The following is a 16,355-nucleotide window of genomic DNA, read 5'->3' as shown; positions in this document are numbered from 1 at the left end:
GAAAAGATAAACCTGCCGGTGTAACCCTAGATAACTTGGACCTATTTGCCGGTAAAAGTAAATATGCAAATAAGAATATATCAATGATTATTACTTCAAAATAAAGTGTCCACATGATATCTTCAAAATTACCAAGTGTCTTCCATGTCCTTTCAGGTATCGGTGAACAATATATCCTGCTGGTGAACCATATACCAGTAACTGTTGCACAGTTTATTGTTTGCCAGTGAATGTTGTTGGATCTTAAAAGTAGGTGTATTTAGTAGGTGTTGACATCAATGACAAAACCATACCAAAATACCAACAACCTTGCCACTGGATGCCTGTAATCTGTCTCTACCTCCTATTGTAGTCTTCTTATAAGCTCTCCTGAAGCTCATAGCCCTCAACTATGGAGGAACAACTGCACAGTACACATCTCTGTAGTAGGCTATCTCCTCTCGTTCCCACGAGACATATGCATATCCAGCCCCTGTGTCCTCAACTTCTCTCCTACCTACCCTTAGTGCCTCCTCAACCTCAATGTACCTCTGGATGGCCTGATCCCTCTCCCTCTGCATCTCTGCTAACTGTTGCCTCAATCAAGTCACATCTCTCTCTCGATCCTTGATCTCATCATCCTGTCCTGCTGCAATCTCTTGCAATGCTAGTAGCTCATCCTCCTCATCATCTCCACCCTGAGCACCCTCCTCCTACCTATCCCATCCCTGTGCATCTCTCCCTGGTGCCTTTCCCTATATCTATCCACCAACCTGTAAGACCTATCCTCCTCTACCCCTCGGTGGTCTTGGTGACCTCCCTCCTCTAGATCCTGTCTCTTGTCAGCCCTCTGTCTAGCATCCCTCTATCCACCTCTTCCCCTCACCACCCTCCTTGCCACTCCTCTCCTTCACCTCCTCCATCTCCCTCCACCCCTATCCTCATCATCCTCATCATCATCATCCTCCGCTACCATAGGCTCATCTGGATCTATCAACCTCGATACGAGGTGTGTTGCAATATAGGCATCATAGTCTCCATCTGTACCTGCATCAACCACATTCCTTAGTAGATCCCATGGCATAGGAGCCATCTACTCAAACTATGTAACTACAACATCATAGGACAAAATCAGGCCCTAGTGATCCCGCTCTTGCATTGTCTGTGCAAACTCTCCAGATCCCTAAGGCATCCTTTATTGCTACCCAAACTTCATGTATACCTTGTCAATGAGATGTTTGTCTAGTATATAGGTTGTCCACTAGATCAAATACCTACTCCTAAAAAACATACAGAATCTCTATAGCATCCTCCTCCCAATCCTCACAGTCAAGATAGGGTCTCCATATGACACTATCTATGTCATCTATCACTAGTCTCCAATATTCCACCTTCCCAATCCATGGCTGGGAAGTAATCATACTATACAAGTGTGCATAGGATTGTCCATGCCCTCTCCATCTGAAGTGAATCAATCTAGTCATTGCAATGTGCTCATATGACCACACCTGTAATAAAGTCACCCCATACCCTAACCCACAGCCACCGAGATATACAAACTGGTGAAGCTCATGATACAAATGTGCTAATACACACATACTCCATACATATCTAGTGTGCTATGTCACCAATGTCTCTAGAGTCTTCCCCCAACTAACAACCATACCTCGTGTCACCCTGTCTCGACAAAGGTAACCACTAATCACTCCTCCAATTACTGTCGGTAGTCTGCGTCTAGTAGCCAGCATAACATCCCAACTGACATGACCTGATCTCATCTCCATCTCTGGGTCACTAAAGACTCATCTTAGTGCATCGCTATCGCCCTTTCTGTCATACAACACTAGCTTGCCATGGATCGGTATTTTCAAAATCCTATAAACATCCTCTAAAGTGATTGACATCTCGCCAATCGACAAATGAAATGAACAGGTCTCAGAGTGCCATCTCTCCACTAGAGTGGCTAGTAATCCTCCATTCACCTGAATCTCAGGCATATAGATGATATGTCTCAATCCCATACCCTCGATAGCTACTCGCTCTTCAAAGGTCAACTCTGGTCATAACCTTGTGTCATAGGGAATCTCTCTCGCAACTCTATCTAGGGAAAGAACTCCTGCATACAAGCAAACCAATCATGTCAATCCTAGTGGTACTCATATCCATTACATAGTGCTACTATCCTAGTGCTTATGTTTATCACATGGCGCTACATCCTAGTGTATATGTTCATCACATTGCACTTGATCCTGTTTAGAGGCCTTGCTTGAGTGTATCCTCTCAACAACTTATCCAATTGGCAACGTATGTTTATCATAAAATCGTCAATTCTAGCCTATCTCTTAGTTTGTCTCCCTAGGGCAGCAGCTTATCCAATCGACAACGTATGTTCATCACAGAACTATCGATTTGAGCCTACTTAGACACAAACATGTTTTTACAATGCAAACATCTTTTTCATCAACCCAAACATGCTTTCTTGCCCTAGACGTGCCTGCACATCATAGACAAGTTGCTGTCCTACATAAATGCACCTTTATGACACATACATGCCTTCTTCACATAGTCATGTCCCTATCAAACCTAGACGCGATTACATTCGCAGACGCAACCAAACCTATCCTAGACGCACTTATCCTACCTAGATGTGCCTGACACTGACCTAGACAAGTTCATAGTGCAAAATATTGATTTGTATTTTTGTTTATCAACCCTAAAATACATTAATGACATCAATAAATCCAAAAACATACAAAGAGGCTTCGAGGTACTTATCGGCTCACCCATGTTGTCTAGTCTCTGATATCGCCGAACTCAATCGAATCTATGAACTCTATCCATCGTCACTTACTAATCTGACTTCTCTAAGCTCTCTCCGCACTTTGATCTCTTAGGTGTGTTGATGCAATTGAGGATGTTTTCCTTGTGGCCCTATCATATAGGCTACTTAACCTTAGTTTCCCATGTCAGTCTCTTTTTCCTGCATGACCTTGTCACCATATCTTGTAAGTCCTTCCTAGTCTTTCTTTCTTATTGAGAGATTATCTACAACCCTTTCAGTCATTTTCATCCAATATATCAGGGGGCATATCATTCCTATCTTGGGGAAACTTTATATCACTTTATCTTCTTTGATCCAACACGACAAGCTTCATTGTCTCAAACAGGGGCAAAATGTAGACACCTAAAATTGTCTTGTCTAACTAAATACATATTTTATTTATTTAATTATTTTATCCTAAGTCTTCTATTAATTAAATAAATATTTATTTATTTAATTAATTCATTAATTCTCTTCTAAGCCTTTCCTCATTTAAATAAATACTTTTATTTATTTAAGTTATCCTTTTCCTAAATTAAATAAATATTTAATTTATTTAATTGATCCCACTTCCTCTATTAATTAAATAAATCTTTATTTATTTAATTAATTCATTAGCCTTTTCTACCCATGACAGACGTCATTCATCTCTTGATTATTCTCTTACCTACCCCCTTTATCATTTAATTATTTCCTCTACCTACCCTTTAATCCTAGCCGACCATTTATTCTCTTCGCCTTTTAATCTTATCCCTCCATTTCCTAAAGTGTATTCTATATAAGAGGATACTCTCCTTCATTATCAACCCTAATGATTGCATCAATCAAGCCTTCAAGCGATCAAGCGACATCACAACCACAATCCATTCTTTGTTGAGCTCTTGTGAACACATAAAATCTGAGAGCAAATATATCAAACAAGATCAATGGAGATAGGAGATAACGGAGAATGAAACCCTACTTGACATGTGAATGGTAATATTGCTTTATTTTATTGATTTGCATGATCTTAGGTATCTATATTGGTATTGAAAAATGTTTCATTGGAGGACCTAGATTGTTTGTGGTTGAATATTGATGGTTTTACAATAGTTTATCATCATCACTTTTCACCATACACACTTATCACATAGAAAGACAATCAACATGAGAATGCAATGACAAGTGTTTCTTCCCTTATATTCCTAAAGGAACCCTTCATCAAATATCAATTTATCATCCATAAAATTACTTCACCTCCTATTTCTAAAAAACTCTAGTGAGATCACATATTATTTTAACATAGATTATGATGAGTGGTTATCCCATATTATTCGATATTTGTGCAATGGTACCTTTGTCAATCCCACAAGTAAGAATAATAGAGCTTTAATTTGCAAACTTTTCGCACATTACATCATTTTATCTAATGTCCTTTATAGAAGAGGCTATAATGGTCTTCGCATTTATTGTCTTAATAAATCAACGAGATCCCTATTGCCCTTGAGGAGAAACATTCAGGTCCTTGTGGGGGGCATTTCAGTGGTAAATCTTTGGTTCAAAATTTGCTTCATAGGGGTTACTATTGACAATCTATGAAAAAATATTCCTTTGTTTTTGTCAAAAAGTGTCATGAATGTCATCAACATAACAATTTGTTGATTCATGATCTTTCCTACAAATTTAGAGCTCAGGTAGTCCCTTGACCATTATATTTATGGGGTTTGGATGTTATTGGTAAAGTTTCCCCCTGTCCTTCTCAAGAACATTCTTTCATCATCATAAATATATGTTACTTTATGAAATGGGTTGAAGCTATTCCCCTTTGACCTGTAATTGCTGAAGTAATTTGTTAATTCATCTTAGATGATATCATTTGTCAATTCAATTTATCTTTCACTTTGGTTTTTGACAATGGTGCTTCATTAAGAACAAATACGTAAAGAAGTTCCTCAAGAAATATAACATTCAACACCGTTTGTTTACTCATTATCCTCAATCAAATGTGTAAACATTGAAAAATGTCTTTTTTATCATGTACTCATCATTCGTCCTAATTAATTAAGTAATTCTTTAATTATTTAATTAAGCTAATTATTCTTCTAAACTAACTCAATCACATTTCAATTTCTATTCTCTAATTAATTAATCAATTAACCCTATCTCAAATATTAATTAAATATTATTTATTTAATTAATTATGATCAATTCCTGAATTAAATAATCTTTATTATTTAATTAATCACATTTCTAATGTTTAAATAAATTCATTTTAATTATTTTAATTAATTAATTTATTCCTCCAATTCCCGAAATTGAAATTTTAAATAATTTCATCTAATTTTATTTCTCTCAAATTCATATTTCCCCAAATTCACATTTAAGTTAATTTCATCTAATTTCAAATCATCAAATTCATATTTCACCAAATTTGAATTTCAGTTAATTTCATGTGCATTTCAACATTCAAAAGTCCAAATTCAAATCCAAATTGGAAATGAAAATCAAATTCAATTTCAAAATCCTACAACACATGTGGAAATCATAACTAATTGATCAAATCAGTTGACTAATCAGTTAACTTAGTTAACTCTTCAATCACCCCTTTTCACTCCAAATCATCTTTTTTTGACTAGTCAATCAATTTAGTCAACTAGCTAGTCTATTTAGTCTACTGGTTAAAAAAACTGAGTTTACTCTCAAATCAATCCTGTTAACAGATCAATCTATTGAGTTAACAAATCAATCATGACCAGTTCACTGATCAATCAATCTTAGTTGACTGTCAATCAAGACTTGAGTTCAAATCCTCACCCCTTATGTGTTGAAAATCTATAAATACAACATCATTTTCACACATCAGTCTAGAATCACAGTCTTTGAAATAGTTGTCTAATCTATGCAGGAAATTAGTGCAATACCCGAGAGTCAATTCTACAACAACTAAGGAGAAGAGCAATGTAAGCTTTGTCAAATTGATTGAGGGAGTCTTAATTAGATTCATTTGTTCATTATTCAATTGGTTTTGCATTATTCGATTGTTATTTAGGATTAATTCTAATTAGATTAGATTAGATTTTGTGATTCACTCTTATAATCTGATTGATTTATGATGATTTTAACCCTGAGAACATTTGGTGAACCTGACGTGAAACATGCTTTCTGATCTGATTTTTTATTTTTTTGGTTTGCAGGGCTATGCAGGAAATCTGATGCACAATTAATAGTACAAAAATTCGCAATTGACAGTATTGATGCACAATTGACCTCATTTTGATTCGCAATTAACTACATCCCGATGCATAATTTCTCTAACTGATGCACAATTGCAGGATTAACCTAGATTTTTTATTTTTTGTGTCATTTTAGGTTTATAGTCATTTGTGAGATTAACCCATCAATATTTTGTAATTCTGGAAAAATTATCTTTTTTGCATAAAATGTCTCTAACCCCATGGCAAGTAAGGTAACTTTTAAAATTTTAGGTGCTAGGAGGACAAGACAACATAGAAGACAACAAAGATCATACCAAAGGCTTCTAAAGGCAGAGAGAAAACTTCGTGAACTTGAAGAAGAAGAGGCAATCACTCAATACCATAGAAGCATTCATCCATTCCTTGCCAAATTTAATTTCTACGATGACATTGAAGTGATGGCTCATGTAATTTGGAGTGATATCATCACAAAATAACTTCTCTCTTTTGCCTTTTCATCCTGTTTAATTTTCTAAAAAATTTCTAGTTTAACTAGTGCGCAATTGATTTGTCAGTAATTCACAATTGCTGTTACAGAAATTCACAATTGCTCAGTAGGTAGTTCACATTTTCTATTAGAATAGTTCACAATTGCTTAGTAAGTAGTTCACATTTGCATGAGTAGGGTAAAATGTTTCTGTTCATTCTTCTTTCTGATCTATGTCATTAATTACCTCTGTTTTTGCAAACAATGAGGTCAAAAGTTGTAATTGAAAAAGGAAAAAAAATTAGGCCGGATAACCCACCATTTATCAACTAACATTTTCTGCAGGGGTAGCTTAGAAACACTTCAGTTTGGTGTAATTAAAATAAACCACAAACCATCTTCTTTTTGCTTCACAATTGCTATGAAGGTTAAAATGAACACCATGTTTTTATGGAGCAACATCTCCATTTAGACTAGAAAACTTTGCAATTTGGGGTTAAAAAGAACCTTGTTTTCTGTGTTTATGAGGTGATAGGTATATACTCTCCCCTCTTCTGGGTGATCAAAAATACAAACCCACCTCTTTTATGCTTCCTGTCAATTTCAACATTAGGATAAATCTTTTAGTAGGCCTGCCCTCCCGAGAAGCCCATAAGGCCGGTGAGAGGGAAAAGACCTAAAGTGGTAATGACTAATGACAAGTATTCTAAACCACTATAAATAAATGTATTTGCAATGAAAATTATAAGAAACATGTGTTGTAATGGCATAGCGATGATTAAATTCATCGAATCTATGCTCACTTGAACATAAGCTTGACTAAACACCTTAGAACTTAGAAGCCCAATTGAGTCAGTAACCAGACACTTTGTTATCATAGTTCAAGGGTGGGGAAGAATCTGCCCCCAAGGCACTCACCATATATCTCCAAGGATAATGAGCCAATTGAGGAGTGATCCTCTTTGGTTTACTTTTCAGACAAACACAAAAAAATGGCGCACCTTAGGGTGTGACAGAGCTGTTTGAGCTGACAAAGTATCATGATGTGGGTTGTGGTAATATTTGTGACCTTTTGACCTTAGGAGAGTCTACTTGTTGTGCAATCGATTGACCAAATTACAAAGAAAACAAAATGGGTTTTTTTATAAAGACTCTAACATTCATGGGGATTTGAAAAAGTTCCTTAAACATGTATTCTTTCTATATTACTATTCTTTTTTTTTTGATGTGTCTGATGTGTCTTTGCTACATGATCAAACATTTCAAAGTGCAAACACCAACCAAGTTTTTCATACCAACATCAACCAAAAGTTTCTCAACACAACAATCAAGAGTAAAAAATTCAAAAGAACAATGAAGTGTTTACATGCAACAAGTTCAATAAATTTTGCCAACATTCAATAATATGGAAGAAAATGGTGCTTCATGTGATCATAGGTCCTCACACATATAGGGAATGCATAGTTTAAGTTTTTCATCCACATCTTGCATAAATCTTCACAATTAGGAGAGAAAAAGTCCCATCATTTGCATTCAACTTAGGAGAGTCAAAGTCCATCATTTACACTTGTCTTAGGATAGAATCCTTGTATTCCACATCTTAGTACCCAAGTTAGTTTGCATAGTCTTCATTCATCATATTACTTTTCTTCATAGAAGTCTTAAGAACATATCCTTTGCATGGGTCTAAAAGGAGACAATGATTTTCCATTCAAAAAACCCAATCTTGGACCAGACAATGATCAACTAGAGATAATTGATAGTTTGGACAACCTTGCTTGGGAAGTAAGAATTGATCTTCCACAATACAAAGAAGTAGAAGCTATCGTAGATAATGAAATCCCTAAATCTATCTGCCTTGATACAAAGCTAGCAAAAGAAATCAAGGAACAAAGAGAACAAGAATAATTTCGACAATTTGTCAAAAAACTTATGTTAGATGTTCCTCACTAGTAATCTTAGTAGGGTATCATCATTCATAGATTGCATACATAAGTCATAAGTCTTACATCCATATTAATCTACCATTTTCATTTAGAAGATCATTGTAAGTCATAGAGTGTCAAGATCACATGACAGAAACAAGATCAAAGAAGGCAAAGAATCAGATGGATCTGAACAATGACCCATACTACAACCCAACTTGGAACATGAATACACCTAGAAGCTCAAGTTCTGAGTCAAGAAATAGGGATTTGATACCAACATATCCCAATAGATTACCAACAATAGATTGCATACATAAGTCATAAGTCTTACATCCATATCAATCTACCATTTTCATTTAGAAGATCATTGTAAGTCATAGAGTGTCAAGATCACATGACAGAAACACGATCAAAGAAGGCAAAGAATCAGATGGATCTGAACAATGACCCATACTACAACCCAACTTGGAACATGAATACACCTAGAAGCTCAAGTTCTGAGTCAAGAAATAGGGATTTGATACCAACATATCCCAATAGATTACCAACAATAGAGGAACTGTAAACAGGGTTAACACAAGAGGAGATAGAGGCAGCTCAATAAGACCCTCAAGTCTTAATGTCAATCAATGCCCTTATCAACAACAATAGAGACAACTATCTATCTCTGTTAATTCAAAGTGGAGCAAAGTTGCCTCTTGATTTTGACATCTCTACAATAATGCCACTAGGAGTAATATTGAACCTAAATACTACACATATATTTGATATATCTACAACAACAATTCCTACATGAAGTGTTTCTCCAAGCACAAATGGCTCCAACTCAGTTAAACATAATACAAGAAGTTATGATTTCTACACCAATTTTAGGGGTTACTTCAACAAGGTTCCAACCAATGGCCATATTCAACTCACAAGCCAGTGGTACTCCACAAGCAACTACATCAGTATCAATAGGATTTGCAACTAGTAGCCAAGAGATACAACATGGACATACCAATCCCTTTGGATCTACTTAGGCCAACACAATGCCTCAGTTTATCTACTTCAAAAAAACCTAGTAGTGGTTTGCATATAGTGCAAAGTCAAGCATCTTCAACAACACGAACATACACCACCTCTTCACCATATATTACAAATGTATATGGATCAGGCATACCCTTAACACAAACATACATTTTGGATAAAAAACTCCAAAACTTACAAAAGCAAATGATGAGCATGCAAGAAAGAAAAGACAAGAAAAGATACACAATGGAAGATCTTAGACCTTATCCGTATGATAGATCTCTATATATGCCACCCTTTCCTCTGCACTTAGAGACACCTAAATTTGATAAATACAAAGGAAAGGGTGATCTAAGGGATTATATAAGAGAATTTTTCACATCTTGCATAGAGGTGGCACACGAAGACACATATCTACTAAGACTATTTCCTAAGAGTCTTGGAGGTCCCACATTAGAATGGTTCTCACATCTACCTCATAAAATTATCTTATGGGAGAGCTACCAGAGTTGTTTATCTCAAAATTATCTGATAATATAGACAATCTAGTGAGCCTGATAGATTTGTGCACCAAAAAGAAGAAAGAAACAAAGACCTTTTCTATGTTCTTACAAAGATGGAGCGCATTGTATCGAAGGCATCCAAACAATATACTAGAGGCAGAACAAATGGACATATTTAGTGAGAATCTCCTTCCACCAGTCAATATGCTTTACAAATGCAATCTTTTGATACAATCAAGGATATCACAGAAAAGGGTCTCAAATGTGAGAAGGGATTGTTGGAACACGATATTATTAAAAATAGTAAAGATGTAGGAGTACCGAACAATGCAAGTGCAGATAAACCCAAGTTTTTATCAAGGAACAAGAAAGTTACAAATGATGGTGTGGTTGATGCAAGAGTGGTCAATAGAGCTCAACCCACACTATCATTACAAGGACTAAACCAAAATGTGAATCAATCACAAGAAAATAATGCAACTACAACCACTACCAATGCAATCCAATCTAATGTAGTTAGACCTCCGATAAATATGGCAGCAAAGAGAAATTTCACGCCTTTGGGGGAACCTATTGATGCTGCTGTAAAGAAGATGATACAAACAAACATGATAAAATTGCCAAAAGCAAGACCATATGAACCAAGCCCATTCAAGCAAGCCTGGTGGAATGACAATGATTTATGTGATTATCATCATTCCAAGGGACACAAAACATCTAGTTTTTACAAGGTCAAGAATCTCATCTAGGACCTGATAGATCAAGGTTTTAAAATGGTAGATACAGATAAAGGATCATCAAACCATGCACATATCATATACAAAGATCCTTTTGTGAAGCATAACAAAGGAGAAGTATCTACATAAAAAGGATAGGACAATATGGTCAACTACACCAAGGTTGCATACGATTATACAATCAATGCAGTTAATGAAGGGGAGACAATGGTTGGAACCATTTTCATCAATCCTAGAAATAGAGATTGTGCAGTGGTAACCCATAGATCCAAAGTCAGATTACAAGGAGTATCTCCTCATGTACCCCATCAAGCAAGAAAATTTAATGATAAATCAATTGAAAAAGACCCCTGCTCAAATCTCACTCTTTGAGTTACTTAGAATTTCACCAACTCATAGAGCGATTCTGGATAAAGCATTGCAAGATTCAATTCTATCCAGAGACTTAGATGAATTTATATTACAAGAAATGGTGGGAACTATAACTGCTTCATTCAGGGTGGCCTTCATAGAGAAAGACATCCCCATAGATAGAATCAGGCACAATGATCCTTTACATTTAGAATATTTGTACTCTTAAGTTGATCAAGGAATTAGGTTATTCCCAATTTCACATATAATTAACCAAGAAGATCAACATCAAGGCCTACGATGATGAGGAACATCCTTCTGAAGGGTTGGTCACCTTACTGGTACAAATTGGACCAACTACTAGAGACATCAAATTCCAAGTATTGGATAAAGAATTGGGATACAACATGCTATTGGGATGCCCATGGATACATGCCATGCAGGTGGTGCCTTCTACTTTTCATGAATGCATCAAATTCCCAGTCAATGGAGTAGAATTAACTATGCATGGGGATCCTAACCCCTTTCAACACTGTAATACTTTAAGAAAAAGCACATATAATCAAGTTCCAAATAACCTAGCAGGACCTCTTATTACACACATGGACTCATTGTCAATCCAAGAAGCACAAGAAAATACACCTACAACATCTTCTTTATGGGTCAAAGATATTGGTTGTGGGGAATACTCTATATCCAATACATTGAGTGTCAAAAATTTATCTTTCTCTTAGGTCTTTCAACAAACCTCAAAATACCATCACGAAACAAGATAAAGGGAAGGAGATAGTCAGATATTTAGATTCATGCTCTTTCATCAGATGGGGAGACTTAGAGGAAGAATCCCTAGAAGAAGATGTTAATCACTAGTTATATAGAGAAGAGGATGACATGAGAATATATCGCTTACCCTTAGATCATTATGGAAATGGTTTTAAAATGCTACAAAAACATGGTTATGATGGTACCACAAGCTTGGGACTACAACAACAAGGAAGATTAGAGCCTGTTCTTTTTGTTCTAAAAAATGAGTAACCCAAGTTCACCTGAAATTTATCTATGAAATAGCCAATTTCAATCTATGAAGAACTTGAGGACTTGGACAACATAACAAGGATCTAAATCCTTCTACTCTTCAGGCTCTACAAAACCTAGGTGGGTGTACCTTTGATGCATTGAATCAGACCCATTACACACAAGACAACATCAACAGAAAGCAACTGAATCTCAAAGGGCTCAACAACAAGGAGGTTACTATAGATGGGCTAGATCTACATTGACATCTCAACTAAATTGGAGCATGAGATAGGTGGAACATTACCATAGAACAAAAAATAAAAGATATTCTAATTTGATTTTAAAAATCTCTGAGAATCCCTAGAATCTGCAAGACCAGTGCCTTATCCAAGGGCATGGAGTCATACATCAAACTGTAAATGAAAAACCTTTACTGAAAATCCATCTTCATCATTAAATATTCCTGTATTAATGCCTTACATAAATGCATTACTCTGCTCATTCACAGAAATATCAGATTCAAAATATGAACCCTATTTTATTAATGCTTGCTTACAGAGTTTAAATTCTTCCTTGAAGAATACCTACAAACAAGCATCACACTCACATACATAGTTGCTAATGACAAAATTGATTCTCTTTGAGAATATGATTTTAATAAAATGAAAACACACCTCAGAGACAATTCTGTGTGAATTTATGCATGCCTTACATACATATAAACCTACAACTAGAAACACGTACAACAAGGATCATACTCCATTGTTTGAAAGAAGACATCACACTGTATAGATTTAGAAGAAAACTCAGAACTAGAAACATAGAATTCTAGAGCCCTCTCTCAAAAATTTTGGAACCCTTACAAAATGAGAAGAATTGAGAATATAAAGAAGAGGAGAAAAGATCAGATTTCCATTACAAATTGCCAAGTGTCCTCTTTCCCCAATTGAAAAGATTCTTTGCATCATGCCTGTGGAAACTGCTTGCAAACTATTTGACCTGTGTTGAAACTGATTGTAGAAACAAAATCTTCATTCCACAGCTTTCCAACAACATATAACACTTGTATATTTGGGTAAAAAATAACCCCTCAACCATTAATCTCGAATGCAGACCAATCATTTAAATATTTGCATTTTTCACTATAGTTGGAACTATACATTTAATTTTTATTTTTAACCTTTGCTATGCATCCATCCATGCCATGTGTCACAATCTAATTCACCTGGAATCCACCTGGGTGCCACCTAACCTGCCACCTGACCGCCACCTCACCTTGAGCTGAACCCGCCATTGGACCTGGGCCCACCTTTTCGCCAAGTCACACTGGGTAACTGTTGAGCAACTTTTCTTTGCAGTCCAACAACCACCATTGGATCAACTCCAACTTGCTTGACCTTTAATCTCCATTTTGTTGCAAAATTTAGGTACCTTGAGATGCATGCACATGCGTGGGCTCCACTGGGCATTGAACTTCCACTTGCCAAAATCCTTCAAGATCTTGACACTATAGATATAAGTGTTCTTGTATTTAAATATTTAGAAAAACCCCTTCACTATCAATGTGGGATAAATGCATTTACACATCCCCATGTCACCATCCATGTGTTCTGCTATGCCAGGAGCATTTGCTTGAAAGTTTTTTTGTTTTAAACCCATACCCATACCATGCAGGGAGGATTTTGGTTCTAGTTGTGGAATTAAACTTTACACTTGCCAATTGAGTTTTCTTGAAGGTTTCAATGGCCTTTACCTCACGCGTGGGAGGGTTGGGTTGGGCTTTAAGCCTGCCAATGCATTTGCTTAGAAGTTTCTATGGCATTCCCTAACCTCCACCTTATGTGCAACATTGAGATGACTTGGCAACACACCTGCCAATTGCATTTGCTGAAATCTTCAAAAACCTGTAGCGTCGTAAATTGTACGCACTTACTAGGGTGGTACAATTTCACACCTAGTTTAGCACCCGCCTTGGCGCATTTTGTATTTTGCATTGCATTTCCCCTTTAGCACTTAATTAATTAAATTAATTAGGTCTAAGGTCCTATTTTATCATTTCCTACATCATAAAGTTGGGCCCTTTCATTAAAGTGTGCCCTTTTCATTTTATTCCTCCTATACATCATTTAATCAAAAACCCTAATTAGGTCCTATTTTGAACTTGGGGGCTTGATTTCAGGGGTCAAAACATCTCGAAATCACCTGTAACTTCGGGATTCTCTCTAAAATCATCATATCCAACGGCCCTGAAAATTTGGTGAAAAGTTGCCAGGACTGTGGCGCCCGGTGCACATGGTCCCGGACATTTTTCCTGAAATTTTGGGAGCACGATCCAATCATAAAATAAAGCTTAACCCCAAGAAATTGGCGGGATATTCAATCTCTAAGTTGGCCTAAAGTTGAAATTAAGACCTAGGGTTTCATACATAAGAGCTCTCTTTCTTCATTTGAAGGGATCCGATTTTGGTTTTCAGGAACCTCATATGCAACGAAAGAGCAGATCTTTGAAGACTTCAAAAACATTCAACATCCTTCTATCAAGCATTTATCAATTTCATTCATCCATTTAGGGCTTGGAAGACATTGAAGAACAATAGGAGATTACCGACTGAAGATTGGCTTGTACTCCTCCCTTGAGGGTTGGGTATGATTTCATGTTGTTTTCATGTCTTTGCATAAGCTTCAACATATCCTTTATTCATGCTTTAGATCACTTTTCATCTTGATTTAGAGCATTTACATTATCATTTACAAGCAATTAGGGTTTACTTTCTAGGTTGCTCTAGTTTGCTTTCTTGCATTTAAGGACCTTGCACACACACTAGGTCCGCACACACAATACATTTTACAATACAACTTGGCTATTCGTGGAGGTGGAAATCACCGAAGCGGGGGTTTGACTAAGGCAAAACCCTATATAGCCGCCCAAACACCTTTTCAGATATAAGTGCAGGTTTCGGAATTCGGACGACGCCGCAAGTTACAGATCCGGAAGAAGCAGATGGAGACCGAACAACACACCAAATCTCAAAGCAAAAGACCAGGACAGGGGCGTGGGGCGCCTTGGTCCTGCCAGGACAGGGGTGCTAGGCGCCCTAGTCCCTGGGACAGGGGCGCTGGGCGCCCTAGTCCTCCTGACAGACAACATTTTCAGCATTTTTGACAGCTTTTTCCAAAGTGCAAAACAACAGTTTCCGGAGCAGTTTCAGGGGCAAAATCAGGACAGTGGCGCCCACGCCCCCATCTCGAACATTTTCAGTCAAATTTTAACTCCGGGTACGCATTTTCATTCTTGTCTTATCCTTGTGTTTACAGCTTTCCATCATTTAAGTTCAATTCTGTAATCTTGTTATTAGTTCATACTTGCACTTTGGGGTTAGGGATTGAACTTGCATCATTTTATCTTTCAATTACAACAAAGGAATATAAATCCTAATAGGTATCCCGTGGCTCTCTCTTCCACAAGAAGAAGTAGCCAATTGTGTGATACCTCTAGGCTCTTTCGTATTCCACAAGTGTGTGGTTGAAAGTGAGATTAGGGCATGTTTGCTTAGTGTCACTTTTTCTCCCACACATTTTGGTGAACCCGACGTGAACTCCAATCTTCTCTAATTCTGATTTATGTGTTTTTTTTTTCAAATTCAAATTTGTATTTACAAGTCTTAATTTCTTGCAAGATTCAAAAAAATTTAGAAGAAATTTTTGCTAAAACCCTAATTTTTTCAATTCAAAGTTGAACTTGTGGATAGCTTAATTGGGATCAATAATTTCAAATCTGATTTAGGAACTCATTTGAATCATAAATTTCATTTTCTAAATCTACATTCTAAGTGCTTAAAATTAAACATTTCCTTCTATTTTGCATGTGTTATCATTTGAAAGAGGAAAATTGTTGTCATGATGCATTCATTTCAAAGATGTGATAATGGGTTAGCTTCCCTTGTTTCAATTTTTCCTTCTTCTAAAGATCCTCCCCCCATCTATAACAACATTTTAGTGCCTAAAAGAGTTTCTACCAATCCCTTTGAGACTCTCCCATGCTCTAAGGATGAAGACTTTAAGAGTGATCTTGACAATTCTCCTAAAATGTGCCCTTCCTATTTAGCTATCCTAGAGGAAGAGAATGATATCATAAACACCTTTCTTAATGTTACTTCACCTTCCCTACATGATGCCTCTCTAAGTGAAAAGGTATTGATGGACATTGACTTATTTTCTCCTAAAGTTGGTCCTTCCAATGGGGGCATGTTAGTGCAACAAGAGGTTATGGACACTTCTTTCAAAGATCTCCTTCCTAAGCATGAATCTTTGGAGAAATATGTTCATGTCCCTCCTAAAAAACACTCCC

The sequence above is a fragment of the Cryptomeria japonica genome, chromosome 9 (assembly GCF_030272615.1).
Source record: "Cryptomeria japonica chromosome 9, Sugi_1.0, whole genome shotgun sequence".
Taxonomy (NCBI): Eukaryota; Viridiplantae; Streptophyta; class Pinopsida; order Cupressales; family Cupressaceae; genus Cryptomeria; species Cryptomeria japonica.
This window is presented reverse-complemented; position numbering follows the sequence as displayed.